Source organism: Camellia sinensis, chromosome 7 (assembly GCF_055761805.1).
Source record: "Camellia sinensis isolate YWXY chromosome 7, ASM5576180v1, whole genome shotgun sequence".
Classification (NCBI taxonomy): domain Eukaryota; kingdom Viridiplantae; phylum Streptophyta; class Magnoliopsida; order Ericales; family Theaceae; genus Camellia; species Camellia sinensis.
In genome coordinates this window covers 195578376-195594520 of record NC_138967.1, presented here as the reverse complement: position 1 = coordinate 195594520, position 16145 = coordinate 195578376, and the positions used below count along the sequence as shown (strand labels likewise).

At 31.3% G+C, this 16145-nt stretch overlaps 1 pseudogene across 1 annotated transcript; it reads left to right on the top strand.

The window, feature by feature from the left end:
• Positions 1-544, top strand: LOC145794888 (uncharacterized; annotated as a pseudogene). The gene has a single exon (XR_014334860.1). The product of XR_014334860.1 is annotated as an uncharacterized LOC145794888 (transcript).
• Positions 545-16145: the final 15601 nt, after the last annotated feature.

Here is a 16145-nt window from a genome sequence, read left to right as displayed (position 1 = left end):
AAAAAAATCTGCCGCATGAGAAGACGCTGGAGTGGAGACCCGATCCGAGCAAGGGACTTCTCGCGGTGGCCAGACAAGCCAGAGGAGTGGAGAGCGGTGACGGAGAAGTACAGCTCGAGGCTGATGGAGCTGGAGATTACGGTGGCACACTGGTGGCAGCGGCGCGGTGCTTCTGCGGCTGCTCTTGTGGTGGTTATTGGCAGTGATCGGAGTGAGTTGGCCATGGCGACCACCAAAGTCCAGAGGATCATGAACCAGCCCATCAATCTCATTTTCAGGTTTCTTCAAAGTAAAGCTCGCATCCAGATATGGCTTTTCGAGCAAAAGGACTCGAGGATTGAAGGCCGCATTATTGGGTTTGATGAGTATATGAATTTGGTTTTGGATGATGCTGAGGAAGGCAATGTAAAGAAGAAGACTAGAAAGGCTTCGGGGAGGATCCTTCTCAAAGGGGACAACATCACACTAATGATGAACACGGGAAAATGATGACTGGCTTTTAATGGTGAGGAGTCAGCATGAAACTGCCCTTCACGTTGATGATGATGATGATTTGGATGATGATGATGAATGGCCAGCAGCATCCACAGCTTATGAATGCGCTGGCTCAAGCCAAGGGTGGTGGCGGTGGAAATATACCTGTTCAGGTGAATGATGGAAAGAGTGGACTAGGTTGAGGTCCGGCGGGCGGCCAAGGCGAGGTTGCCGCCCGCCAGTGATGCGAGAAATATTAAGGTCTTAACCTTGCTCTGATACCATGTTAAAATAAATGGATATATATTATTGATTGATATATTGATTTACAAGATTGTTGTGTATATTGATATTTTTATCTGTATATTACAAGTCCTATATATAGAGAGGTTTTGGGAGTAGTAGGTGTAGAGTGGGTGGTGGTAGTAGGTATAGTGGAGGTGGTAGGTGGAGTGGGTGAGGAGTAGTGGAGGTGTGTAGTGGTAGTGGTAGGTTTTAGTGGTGTAGGAGGTGTACATTAACATTTTCAATCAACCTAAATTCAAACGAATAATAAATAATAAGTCATCCAATTTAACCCAATTCACAAGAACCTTAAGAAAATATTTAATCCCCTTACTATCACAATTCCATTTCTATTTCAGTACTAAAAATTATGAGAAATTTTTATACAGTACTAAACAAATGACAAAACATTTTAAAAAAAAAAAGACGAAAGAATGCTAGTGTAAAGTACAATTAAAGATGTCCCCCATACGAGTTGGCGACTATTTTTTGCAGATATCAGGACTTCGGCTCAACGCCTAACACAAACATTTAGGCGGTGTTCAAGATGTGCAACGGGGCGACAGATTGGATAGCTTGAGCTTAACTAGGAGGGTCTCTTCCTGTAAATTGGGTGGCCGAAGAAAAAAAAGGATAAAAAAAAAATAATAATAAAAAAACAAAGAGTACAACTGGAGATGAGATTTTATCGGATTAAAAAGTACGTTAGGTTTGTAAAGGCCCATAAAGAGTTCTTTTTTTTATAATATGAATTGTTTAATGCGTAAAATTCGTCAAATATTATATGTTTATAAAAAATCACGTTGGCCAAATATCGATAACTATCTCATTAGATTAGATTTCTATTAACCGTTTATTTTATCAATGTCTATTTTTTTATATAAAATTGATTTGATCATGTAACTATCGATATCCAATTAATATAATTTTTAATAAACATATAATATTAAATAAATTTTATATATTAACAATTCTGATTATAGAAATAAGAAATAATAGAATCTCAAGCCATAGTGTAATAAACGAAACAAGCGTGACCCGCGTGTCATGTTGCATTGAAGATGTGCGTGGAACACGCTTCTGTCTTTCTAGAAATGAAAATGAAGATATCTAATCCACTTATGGATGAGAGAGAATTTGAATTCAAAATTAGAATTAGTGTATTTGGTTTGAGTTTTTTAAATTAAATTTTTTAAAAAGTGAAATTTTTTATTTTCGTATTTTTTTGTTTTTAGTAAATATTTTTAAAATTTTAAATATTTTTTTTACTTTTTTAGATACACCTTACTTAGATGTATCTAAAAAGTAAAAAATTTATGAAAAAATATTTTTAAAAATTAATAAATACATGAAATACAAAATATGTATTCAATTCTCGTATTTTTTTGTATTTTTGGTATTTAGTGAATTTTTAAAAGGTTTTTTTCAAATTTTTTTTACTTTTTAGGTATATTTATGTTAGTTATGTCTAAAAATTAAAAAAAATTGCTCAAAATACTAAAAAAATTCAGTAAAAATAAAAAAAATACAAAAAATAAGAAAGTATAATTTTTTGAAAAATGGTAACCAAGCATACATGGTTCAGTTTTCAATTTTTTAAAATAATTTTAAAAAAATTTAATTCGTACTTTCATATTTTTAATAATTTTTAAAATATTTTCATCAATTTTTTTTTAATCTTTAGATTAAAAAAGTACAAAAAGTAAAAAACAATTTTTAATCCTTAATCAATTTTAATATTTTCTATTCATTTAATCTTAATATACTAAAAAGTAAAAAATTTGTACAAAAATCTTTAAAATATTAGTTGAATACAACAAAATACGAAAATGTATTTAATTTTCTTTTTTTTTTGTATTTTTTTGTAGTTGTCGAATTTTTTTTCCACAAATATTTTATTTTTTAAGCGTATTTAGATTAGATGTATTTAAAAAAAATTACGTAAAATATTAAAAAAAATAGTAAAAATAAAAAAAATATGAAAAATAAAAAACTCAAACTCCTGAAAAATGAACTCAATTTTTTAAAACCAAACATGGTTAAGAAATTGAACAAATTCAAATGATACTAAAAATTAATAATTATTATTCAAATAAACTTATCATTTTTATATGGGTTTATTATACTTTCTACCTCTAAACTATCGCTAAATTGTCTATTTAGGCACCGTTTGGGAAAATGATTTGGGAGTGTTTTTGGCTATTTTAGTCACAAAAGACAAAATAGACTATTTTAGCCACAATAAACAAAACATCACATCCAATCCATAATTATTACACTCTTCTCTCACAAAAAACTAAAAAAGCCAAAAAGCCAACCCACTTCCCAAACGAAGCCTTAGTCTTTGAACTATTAATTGAGTCTGATAAATCCCTAAAGTATATGAATCAAAGTCTATTTAGTCCTTAAACTATCGATTGAATCTATTAAGTTACTAAAATATGTACTTCAAACCTATTAAGTCTCTGAAAAGATTACAAAATTAAAATATATGTCCATAAGTATTATAAACTAATAAAAGACCTTACCTAATTAAAATTTTCCTACAAAAAAATCTTACATTTTTGTCTTTAAAAAATATTTTATTTCATTGTGTGATTAAATTAGTATTAGAGTCTGTTTTTTCAGTCTTGCTGATAAAATTATATGAATATTAGATATACTAAAAAAATATAAGTAGATAATTTAAAAAATAACATTTCGCTACAAATAATAATAATAAAAATAATATATTATTAAATTATAAAAAGAACTTAGCAAAAAACATAAAAACAATTAATTATAAATTGTAAACAAAATATAACATATAAAACTAGATAATGGCAAACACACGTAGCCATTTTGAAAGATAAGTAAGAAAATACTATAACAAAGTACCCTTATCCTTATAAAAGAAATTCACCATAACAACTAATGTCCAGTTTTTTAAAATAAAATTTTAATTAGATATGGTATTTTACTAATTTATAATACTTATAAACTTATATTTTATTTTTGTAATCATTTCATGTACTAAATAGGTTTGATTTAAATATTTTACGAACGTAACAGATTCAATCGATATTTTAGAAACTAAATAAACTTTAGTATATATATTTTAGGGATTTAATAGACTCAATCCATAGTTTAGGCACTAAATAGACAATTTAGTAATAGTTTTGGAGTATAAAATATAATAAATCCTTTTTATATTAATATTTTTAAAAACAAAACAAAATGTGTGGCTCCTCTCGGTATTACTAATTTACATTCTCTTTTATATTCTATTTTGTGGGTCTCATCTTGAACTCATAATAATAATTCGAACAATTTATCTCAAAACCTTCACACTAAGGCAAAAAAATATATATATCATACATCATTAAATACATGAATTATATTTTATATTCCAAAATAAAAAGTAATTTGTTTATTTATTCATTAAATACATGAATTATATTTTATATTCCAAAATTTTTTTTAACTTAAACGGTTTATTTTACAAAATAAAATGTAATTTGTTTATCTATTCATTAATATCTAATAAAACTAATTTTTTACACAAATAATTTTTTTTACAAAATTTACAAAAAAAAAAAAAAAAAAAGGTTCCGAATCATCCTTGTGACCCAAAGTGGAACACACAAATACAAATTATGGAAGAGTATGGATGCAAGTGTACAGAGATAAGCTATTCCCATAATCTAAATGTATCTAAAAAAAAATTAAAATATTTATAAAAAAAATTTAAAAATATTGTTTAAAAAAAAAGAAATAAAAAAGGGAAATTTTACTTATAAATTTTATCTCGAGGAATGGTGATTCATTTAGTATTAAAGATTTTTTTATAGACTAATTAGTCCTATTAATTTTAGAAAAATAGATTTAATATATTATTTTAAAATTAGATTTACGGTTATATCCTTATTTTTATTATGTTCTTTCTCTTTTTTTCTTTTTGTGCTGGAAAGGTAAGATACATAATATATGAGAATTAAATTTGGGATGGGTTTTTATATAAAAATCTTTTTTATTTAGAAAACATTTTAAAAAGAATACGAAAATGACTTAAAATGGAAGATTCTTCAAACATTTTAAAATGATGTGAGATTTTTAAAACATTTTAAAAGAAGTACCAAAACTACTTAATCAATTTTGGCCAAATGTATAATTTCAAATTGTAATACTCAAACATAACACTTAAATGTAACAATAAAAAACAAAAAAAAAATTCTTAATATAATGTCCTAATGTAACACATAAAAAACTCTTTACTATACTTTTTTCCAAACGTAACACTCCAATATGACACTCCAAAAAAACTCCTTAGTGTAACACTCTAATGTAACACACAAAAAAAAATTCATTATTGTAACACTCTAATGTAACATACAAAAAAATTTTTTGGTGTATTTTTTTTTCCAAAAGTAACACTGAAATATAACACTGTAAAAAAAATTCTTAGTGTAACACTTTAATGTAACACACACAAAAACTCCTTAGTGTAACACTCTAATGTAACACACAAAAAAATTTCTTAGTGTACTTTTTCCAAATGCAACACTCTAATATAATACTCTGAAAACACTCTTTAGGGTGACACTCTAATGTAATACACAAAAACTCCTTAGTGTAACATTATAATGTACCACACATAAAAATTCTTAGTATACTTTTTCTAAACGTAACATTTCAATATAACATTTCAAAAAAATTTCTTAGTGTAACATTTTAATGTAACACACAAAAAAAAAAAAAACTCTTTGGTGTGTTTTTTTCAAACGTAATGTTCCAATCTAACACCAAAAAAAAATTCTTAGTGTACTTTTCCTAAACGTAACACTTCAATGTAATACTAAAAAAAAAATAGAATGTGAGAATTTTCAAATCATTCCAAAATGAGTACAAATATTCCTTAGTAAGTTTTGAATAAATGAATAATTTCAAACTGTAAATGTTACGTTTGAAAAAAAGTACATTAAGGAGTTTTTTTTAATTTTTTTTTTTTGTGTTACATTGGAGTATGTTACATTGAAGTGTTACGTTTGATATTGCATTGGTTAAAGTGTTACGTTTGGGAAAAATATACTAAGATTTTTTATTTTTTATTTTTTTTTTTTTTTGTGTTACATTGGGTCGTTACTGTGGGGACATAAATTTTGAATTGCGACACGTGGCCGAGGTGTCACTGAAGTGCCAGCCGAGGTGCCACGTGTCCTGATTATGATGTTGAGATGATCTCGGCTAAGCCGAGATTATCTGCGAGAATACCGGAATCCGAGATAAGCGGATAAGGGACAAGATCCCTAGAATGGGAGAAGACTTCAGTTTGGGTAAAGATAAGACTCTTAGAGAGTTTATCCTAATCCTACTGGGAGTTCAAAATTAGCAGTAATCCTAAGTCCATTAGAGCTAGGCTTCTATTGGGATTAGGATTGTGTTGGCTATAAAATGGAGGCATCCACATGGGTCTAAGGTATGTCTTTTATGCTTTGTCGAGTGAGTTAAGCATTATTGATTATCTTTGAGAGATATTTTACTAACTTGATCGTCGGAGTGCCCCTGGGTGGACGAACCACCGCGAGATTCTTATCTTTCTGTGACAGGTTGTTTGGGCTTAATCTATTCTGCTGGTGCTCTCCAGCTGAGTTCCCCCTTTGGTTGTGTGGTCGGAAATCAACACCTACAATTTGGCACCATCTGTGGGAAAGAAAGGAGAATAGATGGCCAGCAACGGACAAAAAGAGAAGGTTGGAAACGACATCCCTACTAGAAGTGGGAAACATGTAGACCTTGACGTCGAAGAAAACAACTGCAACGAAAAAACTTGTGATAAGAATCACGGAGAAAAGGACGTCGGCCAAGAGGGCGATGTGCCAAGGAATGGCGAATCAAGGAAGGGAGAATCCCAGAAGACACGTCGAACCAAAAAAACCTACACCAAGGAACACCGGGATGTTCAAGGGAAGGAACTTTTTTTTGATACGACCAATGAAGGAAGGTCCAAAAGGACTCACAATGACACGGACAGTAGTGCACCAAAAAGGCTGAAATCTAGAGATAGCCGAGCTCCTGGACGGACCAAGAAGGATCTAAGGGATTACCTCTAGAGAAAGCGACAAAACGCCGAGGTAACTTCTCCGGTCAAACCGAGAACGCCGTTCTCGGTAGAATTGGACAAATTCGATGCCTCGAAGAGATTCCACATGCTGAGATTCCAGATATACGATGGCAAATCGGACCCGAACTTCCACGTCGACTTGTACTTGAACTCGATGGCGTTATACACCGAGAATGAGCCATTGCTCTGTAAGGTGTTCCCCTCGTCCTTCGGGGAAATTGCATTGGACTGGTTTCACAAGTTGCTGAAAGGAACTGTGAAAACCTAGGAGGGCCTGGCCGAGATGTTCGCAGCCAGGTTTGTGACAAACAAATTACTGCCGTTGAGGGTGGACTCCCTAATGGCTCTAAGAATCAGTGAGGATGAAAGCCTTAGGACCTATGCCAAAAGGTGTTATAAGGTGTTCTACCAAATACCTGAGTACAACCAAGAGATGGCGGTCGTGTCTTTCAAAAACGGCCTGAAAGATGATTGTCCACTTCAAAAGTCATTGGCAAAGACATTGCCAAAAAGTATGGAGGAACTCATGGCCAGAAATGAGAAATATGCCAGAGCCGAGGAAGACACGCCAGGGATAAAGGCGTCCAAACAAGAGAAAAGAAACGATTCGGCGAAGCGAAGCTGAGGTAACAACGAATTCAACAAGCAAAGATAGAGGAAGAGGACATGGAAGTCCTGGAGGACGTCGGCAAAGAGCCAGTCGAGAAGAGTGAAGAAGCCTTGAAGAAAATCCTTGTCCAGCAAGGGGACGAAGAGCGCTTCTTTCTTCTCGGGTTGGGCTTGGCCGAGAAAGAGTTGCCCAATGTACTCTGGGCATATCGGACTATACCGAGGAGATCAACTGGGGAGTCCCCATTTTCCATGGCTTATGACATAGAAGAGTCATTCAACTGGAGGTCGGCATCCCAGGGATCAGTTTCCAGGGAGTAGAGAACGGGACCAATACGGCACTCTTGGCCACAAGAAGGATTCCAAAGAGGGCAAGCTTGGCCCAAATTGAGAGGGACCCTATAGAATCACCTCGGTATTGGGCAATGGGGTATATCGGCTTTAAGACAGTGAAGTATGATTGACCAGATACTTGACGATGTTTCTGATTGAAACATGACGAATAACTTAGACTTATTATATGGCAGAGTAGAGACTTTACTTGCATATAATAGAGTTGGACTAAGTTGGCGATATTTCTTAGCGAAACATGGCGAATAACTTAGACTTATTATATGGCAGAGTGGAAACTTTACTTGCATATAATAGAGTTGAACTAAGTTGGCGATGTTTCTAAGCGAGACATGACGAATAACTTAGACTTATTATATGGCAAAGTAGAAACTTTACTTGCATATAATAAAGTTGAACTAAGTTGGCGATGTTTCTAAGCGAAACATGACGAATAACTTAGACTTATTATATGACAGAGTAGAAACTTTACTTGCATATAATAAAGTTGAACTAAGTTGGGTTAATCTGGACTTGTCACATAGGCAAAATCAGACACAGATTAGAGTCAAGTGCATACCAATCAGATTAACAAAGAGACCAAGGTTGGTAACCTCGGCCAGCCTTTGTCTGAATCTGACCTCGGCGACAAGATCAAAAGCCACATGCTTAATGAGAACCCAAGTGGAACTTAAGTTCACATTAGGGGGCAAAGGGTTGGAGAAAGATGCTTGGGAGTTGGAATTTATAAGCTAAAATTGGTTTAACACTTGCTAAAATTTTAAGAAAAAATTACAAGTTTAAGTTACATTGAGGTCATATTTAACACTTGTTGAAATTTTGAAAAAAATTTACAAGTTAAAGTTAAACCGAAGTTATGATTAAAGGAAGATTGGTTTAACACTTGTTGAAATTTCAAGAAAAATTTACAAGTTAAGCCAAGTATTGAAATAATAGAAGACAAAGGTTCTGATAAGTAAAGAGTGAAGTGGCAAGTTGTGAGTAACATTTATGGAAATATTATGATAAATATTTTCAAGTGTTAGGCCAAAGCCGAGGTAAACCGATTAGTGGGTATAATTGAGGTGTTACACCCCGAGGAGATTGCACAGTTAAGGTGTATTTTGAAGACATGCAAATTATTCTAAGTATAGAATCATATAAGAGTAAAAAGAAAACACATACAACCACGTTGAAAGAAGAAATTAAAGAATGCATTTAGATAAGGAAAGAAGGCACTTCGGCCTAACATTGAAGAATAATTGTTTAGATTATAAAAAGGCCGGTGTGAAGTACGCCGGTGTCAGACGGTAGTTGTAAGCAAAGAAGTGCAACAAAAGCCTCGCTGGAGGGAGAGAGTGAAACTGGTTGCAGAAAGCTTCGAAAAAGTAGCAATGGAGGATTTGAGAGAGAAAGTTTGAACAAGAACGAAGATGCAAAATTGAAAAGACGGAGAGAGAGTTGATTTTGATCAAACGCATGAAATGGTGGCAAAATAGAAATTATGGTGCCTTGGACGACGTGCTTGTCAGACAGCACACGCAAAAGTGATGTGACTTGATGGCGCGTATTAGGTACGGTCCAGTAGGGGAAAGATGTGTGGTAAAAACGGTTGAAATACTGTGCATGCCAGCTCATACGCTTGCTGGAACTCTTGGAGTTCTTGATTTAATGAAGCAAATACCTTGGCTAAGAGGACGGTTTCAACTGAGAAACTTGAATGAACTTGGTTATTGGTTCCAAAGCATTGATGAAAACAGACTATAGGTCTTGGTCATATTGAGTCGACGAGTTCTGACTTCGGCAATAAATGATGAAGCGAGCTTAGCCGACGTGCTAGATGGAAGAAATGATGTAGGTTCCATTACCTCAAGATGCCGAGGTAATAAAACTTAGGGGTAATTGTGGGGACATAAATTTTGAATGACGACACGTGGCCGAGGTGTCACCGAAGTGCTAGCAGGGGTGCCACGTGTCCTGGTCATGATGCTGAGATGATCTCGGCTAGGCCGAGATTATCTGCAAGAATACCGAAATCCGAGATAAGCAGATAAGGGACAAGAGTCCTAGAATGGGAGAAGACTTCAGTTTGGGTAAAGATAAGACTCTTAGAGAGTTTATCTTAATCCTACTGGGAGTCCAAGATTAGTAGTAATCCTAAGTCCATTAGAACTAGGTTTCTATTGGGACTAGGATTGTGTTGGCTACAAAGGGAGGCACCCCCATGGGTCTAAGGTATGTCTTTTATGCTTTGTCTAGTGAGTTAAGCACTATTGGTTATCTTTGAAAGATATTTTACTGACTTGATCGTCGTAGTGCCCCCGGGTGGACGAACCACCGCGAGATTCTTATATTTCTGTGACAGGTTGTTCGGGCTTAATCTATTCTGTCAGTGCTCTCCAACTGAGTTCCCTTTTGGTTGTGTGGTTGGAAATCAACACCCACAGTTACGTTTGGAAAAAATTACACTAAAGAATTTTTTTTCTAGTATTACGTTAATACGTTTGAGAAAAGTACACCAAAATTTTTTTTAGTATGTTACATTGAAATGTTATGTTATTTGAGTGTTACATTAGAGTGTTAGGTTTTTGTTTGTAATGTGAGATTTGTTTTAGAATGAGGAAAAATCCAAAACTTCTATAGTACAAATTGTCAAAATGTATAATTTTACATTTTAAACCTATTTTTATTTCTAAAAAATTAAACTCAAATATGTAAGTAACTACATTTTTATATAATTTTTACTTTAATGGAACCTTTAAGTTCGTAAGAAAAAAAAAACTAAATAATTTATAAGATTATCTTTTAAAATTTATTAATACTTCCCCCATTAAAAAAAAAATTAAAAATACTTTTCATAAGAACTCGTTTCTCTTCCACGGTAAAAGGAGAGAGTGGAGTGGATACGGCATGGGCCATACTTGTTCCGTTATGCCCTTTTCCCTACGTCACACCGAATCTTTTCACAATCTATCAGTACATCAACAGGAACAGTTACAGATTTTTTTTAAAAAATAATTTCAAAATATCTTTTAATATTATTTATGTGATATTTTATTTTAATCATAAAACATATATAATAAGTGAGTAATCTCTTATTTCCTAATTAACAAAAATAATTAATATCATAAATAATATTTTATTTTAATCATAAAACATATATAATAAGTGAGTGATCTCTTATTTCCTAACTATCTAACAAAAATAATTTAATATCATCTTCGTCTTGATTAGGTGAATATTTTTGTTTAAGAAAAATTAGTCTAAGATCCCTCTCCTATTTTTAATAATGGAAGAGATTCACAATATTATTTTTTGATGTCTAAGGTCCCTCAACCCACACCCATCTATTACAGAGAAATTTTAAGAAATCTCTCTCTCATCCTCTCTCTCTCTCTCTGCTCTTCTCTCTATCTCCACCGAACCAATCTCAACAACTGACATGGAGATTGAATTTGCACTCGACACAGCGGAAAAAATAGGTGCAGATTCGCCGATTACAAGCGTTGCAATAGAGCACATAGGATATGGCGGCGAAGAAAGTAAGAGGGTGCTAGTGGTGAAGTTGAGAGCTGATGAGGAAGGGTTTTGAAATTGGGCATTTAATGTCAAAAAAGATTGCGAGCTGAGAGAGAGATGGGTTCGGGGTCAGAGGGGTTTGGGGAAGAGGAGAGAGAAGAGAAGGGTTTGGGTGTGAGGAGAAGATGAGAGAGAAAGAGAGGTCGAGAGAGAAGAGTGGATCCGAAGATTGAAGTTAAGAATGTGTCTTCTTCGAATCCGAATATTGAATTTTCAAATGTCACTGAGGACTTGCCTAACAAGTTTTTTGGTTCTGAAGCTTATGGAATTGGTAACTATTTGTCTCTATTTTTGGTGTTTGAGTAATTCAATTTTCTCTGGTTGTTCAATTTTTTTTAGATTGAAATTTTCTTTGGTTGTTCAATTTTTTTTTAGATCGAAATTTTCTCTAATTGTTCAATTTTCTGACTTACCAAACAAGTCCTTGGATTCGTTTAGCATTTCAAATGTCAATAGTGGATCAAACAGGTGATTACTGGTTGGCCTTTTGAACCAAAAAGTCTATATGTACTCATGCATCTTCAAACTTTTGGATTCAATGTAGCTAAGGATAACATGGAATGTATTTCTTATGGGAAAACCACATGGGATGATATTTTATTCTGTTCTTATTATTTTTTTTTCCCCTTCTAATGACGTAAACTGTCATGTTATAGATGCAATCATGCGTTATTTATCTTGAAACCTGGTGTTGATTTTTTTTAGCATTGGTTCCCCCTCTTCTGCCTCTCCCACTTTTTAATTTTTTTTTTTTATAGATTTTTTCTATTCCTTTTATATATTTATTAAATATAGTTACAAATATCGAAGTAAAATGAAGTTCATTGGAAGTTTGATCCCTTCAATGGCATGAAGGACCTTTTACCTTTCAAACATTTTTCTACCCTGAAATTTTCAAGCCAGTGCATGAAAACTGTATTGTTTGCAGTGAAAGTCTATTGTAGACCTCTTATCTCTATATAATATTTGGTTGTTTTTTGGTGCAAGTTTACTATATGAGCTTGGGCTCAAAAGCTTATTGTAGATCTCTTATCTCCTCCGTTTGGGAAGTGGGTTGGCTTTTTGACTTTTTTGACTATATGAGCCTGGGCTCAAAAGCTTAGTTTGGGAAGGGCTTTTGGCTTTTTTGCTTTTTTGATTTTTTTGTGAGAGAAGAGTGTAATGATTATGAGGTTGGATGAGATGTTTTGTCTGTTGTGGCTCATGAGCCTATTCTATCTTTTATGGCTCATTGAGCCAAAAAAGCCCAATGAGCCCTTGCCAAACCAACCCTAAGTCTTTATTGGTAGCAGGGTGAGTGTGTGTTGGTGGTGGCAAAATGAGCGTTTTACCTGCAAAGACAAATTTGCACAAGATTTGCACAGCAAAAACTTGCATTCAAGACAGATGTAGGCAATAGAATCATCATCCTCAAAGTGAATCTGGTTTATTTGAAGTCAGAGAAATTTCCTGGATCAATGTACAATCACCAAGGTGTGTTCATAAAAATATAACTCTGCTGCAAATAGAGAGAATTTCTCTGGTTTCAATCCAGAGAATTTCTCTAATCTGTCTGATTTGGAGAGAATTTCTCTGGTTTTGGACCAGAGAAATTTGTGGATTTGTTAGTAAAGATTGTATTCTTGGCTTACATATTACACAAAGTCAGAGAAATTCTTTGTGAATAGAGCAAGAGAAATTTGTGAAGTCAGAGAAATTTCCTAGATAGCCACACAAATTTTCTCTTCACAATTTTCTCTGGACTTCTTTGGTACTCAAACAAATTTCAATTTTCTCTGGCTTGAACTTAGAGAATTTCTCTGGAGAGAATTTCAATTTTCTCTGGAGAGAATTTCTTTGGGATTGAAATTTCTCTGAGCAAATATTGAGGGATCTTAGATATTATGAAAATATTTGATATCTTTTATACTATAAAATCTTAATATCAAGGACGTTAAAAAAAAAATCTCCCCTTTGCTAATTGCTATGCCATGCAATAAAAAATTAAAATTTAAAATAAGACAAACTTCAATAATAATAGTTGGCACAGCAGGATTTTTTTATTATAAAATTTGTTAATTTCTATAATATCACTCAAATAATTACTCTCCGAGAAAGCGTTTTTAAAAATTATTTTTAATTTTTTTCTCATGTTTTAATTTTTTAAAAATATTTTTAGAAAGTAAAATATTTATGAAAAAATATAATTTTTTATTAAATATAAAAATACCCAAATGTATTATTTTTTTATATTTTTTCACACACACATTATTATTTAAGTGCATCTAAATTAAATAGATTTAAAATGCAAAAAAAAAATATTAAGATTAAATAGATTTAAAATGCAAAAAAAAAAAGATTAAAATATAAAAAGATTTCACTAAATAAAAAAACAAAAAAAATTAAAAATAACGTTTTAGTCTCAACGTGCAAGGATTCTGTTGAGGATAACGTTAAAATATATTGGAGTGAGAAATCAATCAGTCCCCACTCACAATCTCATCAGGATATCTTTATTATTAAGGGGGAGCATGGTCCAGATTGAATCGGATTAGATTAAAATTAGGATCAATTTATTATTTATGGTTTTTGAAAAATTAAAATCAATCCAATTCGTTTAAATCATGAAATTAATCCGAACCAATCTATTTAAATACAAATTGGATCGGTTTAGGACTACGGATTCACATAATTAAATAACAAAAAAATATATATTTAACACTTTAATTTCTTAAAAACATAAATATAGCGCTATATTAGTTTCACAATATCAACATGTTTTTTTACAATAACGATATACTGTTCTAGAATTTAAATAACTATAAAAAAACTGGTTTCACTATAAGTATTTAAACCATTACAAATTAAAACTAAAAACTAACAAACAAAAGTAATAAAAGAAGATATTATACGAGTTTAGATTTGAGTTTAGGTTTTATATAGCATAAGAGAAGATACTATGGGGGATGTATAATAAAAATATAGACTATTTGTATACGGTCCGGATCGGTTCCAATCTGGAACCGTGGGGTTCAATCCGTGAACTACGGATTTTTAATTTTTCAATCCGGAACCGAACCACGGATTCAAAAAACTAATTTAAACTTATCGAATTGGACTGAACTGAATTGGATCGAATTACGAATTCCTTACACAACCTTATTTATTATTATGGGTTATAGCCTTTAGATTTGTCAATAAAAGAGCAATACATAATATTAAAATATTAGATAAATTATAAATATATTTTTAAAGTTTATTTAAAATACAAATTATCTTTATAGTTTTAAAAATAATATCTTGCCCTTAAAATTTTTAATTTCACAATAAATGATCTCTTTTATTAATAAATTATTAATAATTTTTAATGATATCAGAAATATAATTCAATTAATAATTCAAGTAATTTTATTGTTAGAACAGTTAAGAATTTTATTTTTAAAACTAATTTTGCTAAATAAAAATTCTAACAAGTGATATTTATAATTTTTCAAATCAAATGAAATAATTCATATTTAAGTAAATCTCAAGAGATATATTTAGTATGTTAGTATATTTTTTACATACTTTTATATATTTTAGGATAAATTATACTTTTCTTTTTTTATGTTTAGCCCTTTTCCTACTTTGTCCCTTCAAGTTTATTTTTTCTCACTTCAACTTTTTATGTTTTAAGTTTTTGTCACTATTCCGAAATCTATTTTTTGTTAAAAATTAGATAAAATAATGACATATTGTTAGTTACGTGATATAAAAATATTTTATTATATATGACTCACATCTCTAATGTAAACTTAGGGGTTGTTTGGGATAACCTAAATAAGTGTACTTTTTATCTTTTTACGAAAAGATGTCAAGAAAAATAGAGAGGTGATGTGATAAAAAAAATAAAAAGATAAAAAGATGGATTATTTTGTGTATGCCAAACTTAGTCTTAAACTCTAAGATAATATTATATTTTTTATGTTATGTGATAATTATTGTAGTATTTTTTTATCTTATTTTAAATAAAAATTAAATTTAATAATAAAGTAAAAAAAACTTAAAATATAAAAAATTAAAGTGAAAAAAATGGTCAATTAAATGTGACCAAGATGTAATTACTCTATATTTTAATATAGGGTATGTTTGGTTTGTGTTTAAGAGCTGTGTTTTAGAGATAAAAAGTACGAAAAGTTGTTTGGTTTGGTTTTTTTCAAAAGATGTTTTGAAAAATTATTTTGAGAGAAAGTTTTGAAAAAAGTGATCGATTTGATGTGTGTGAGAGAGAGATTTGTTTAGAAAACTTGTTTGGTTTACAAGTTTTGAGAAATTTTTTTAGGAAAATTTGTTTGGTTTGATTACTTTTAAAAACTTATTTGTAGAGAAAATTTTCCAAAAATTTTTCACAAATACAAACCAAACGAACCCATAGTTTCCACACATGTTTTTCGAGTGGCAGCGTCAAGTAAGAGTTTGTTTGAGACGTGGTTTATTTTTTGATTTTTTCTTTTTTTTGGTTATTCAGCTTGGGGTTAAAAAAATTTGCTTGGGATAGTTTTTTTAGTCAGTTTTATTTTTGTAGGAGAAAAAATTAAATAATTATAAATTAAATATAATATTTTATTTTATTTAACTAAAATAATATATTTTCTTTTATATATCTATTTTAGCCGAAAGGCATGCCAAATGTAAGAGTGGAGAAATTTTTATATGCCAATAGAGTACATATCATGTTAAGTATTTGAAAAATAATAATAATATATACATTTATAATTAATAAAAAATAGTACCACGTAATATCCTTTCC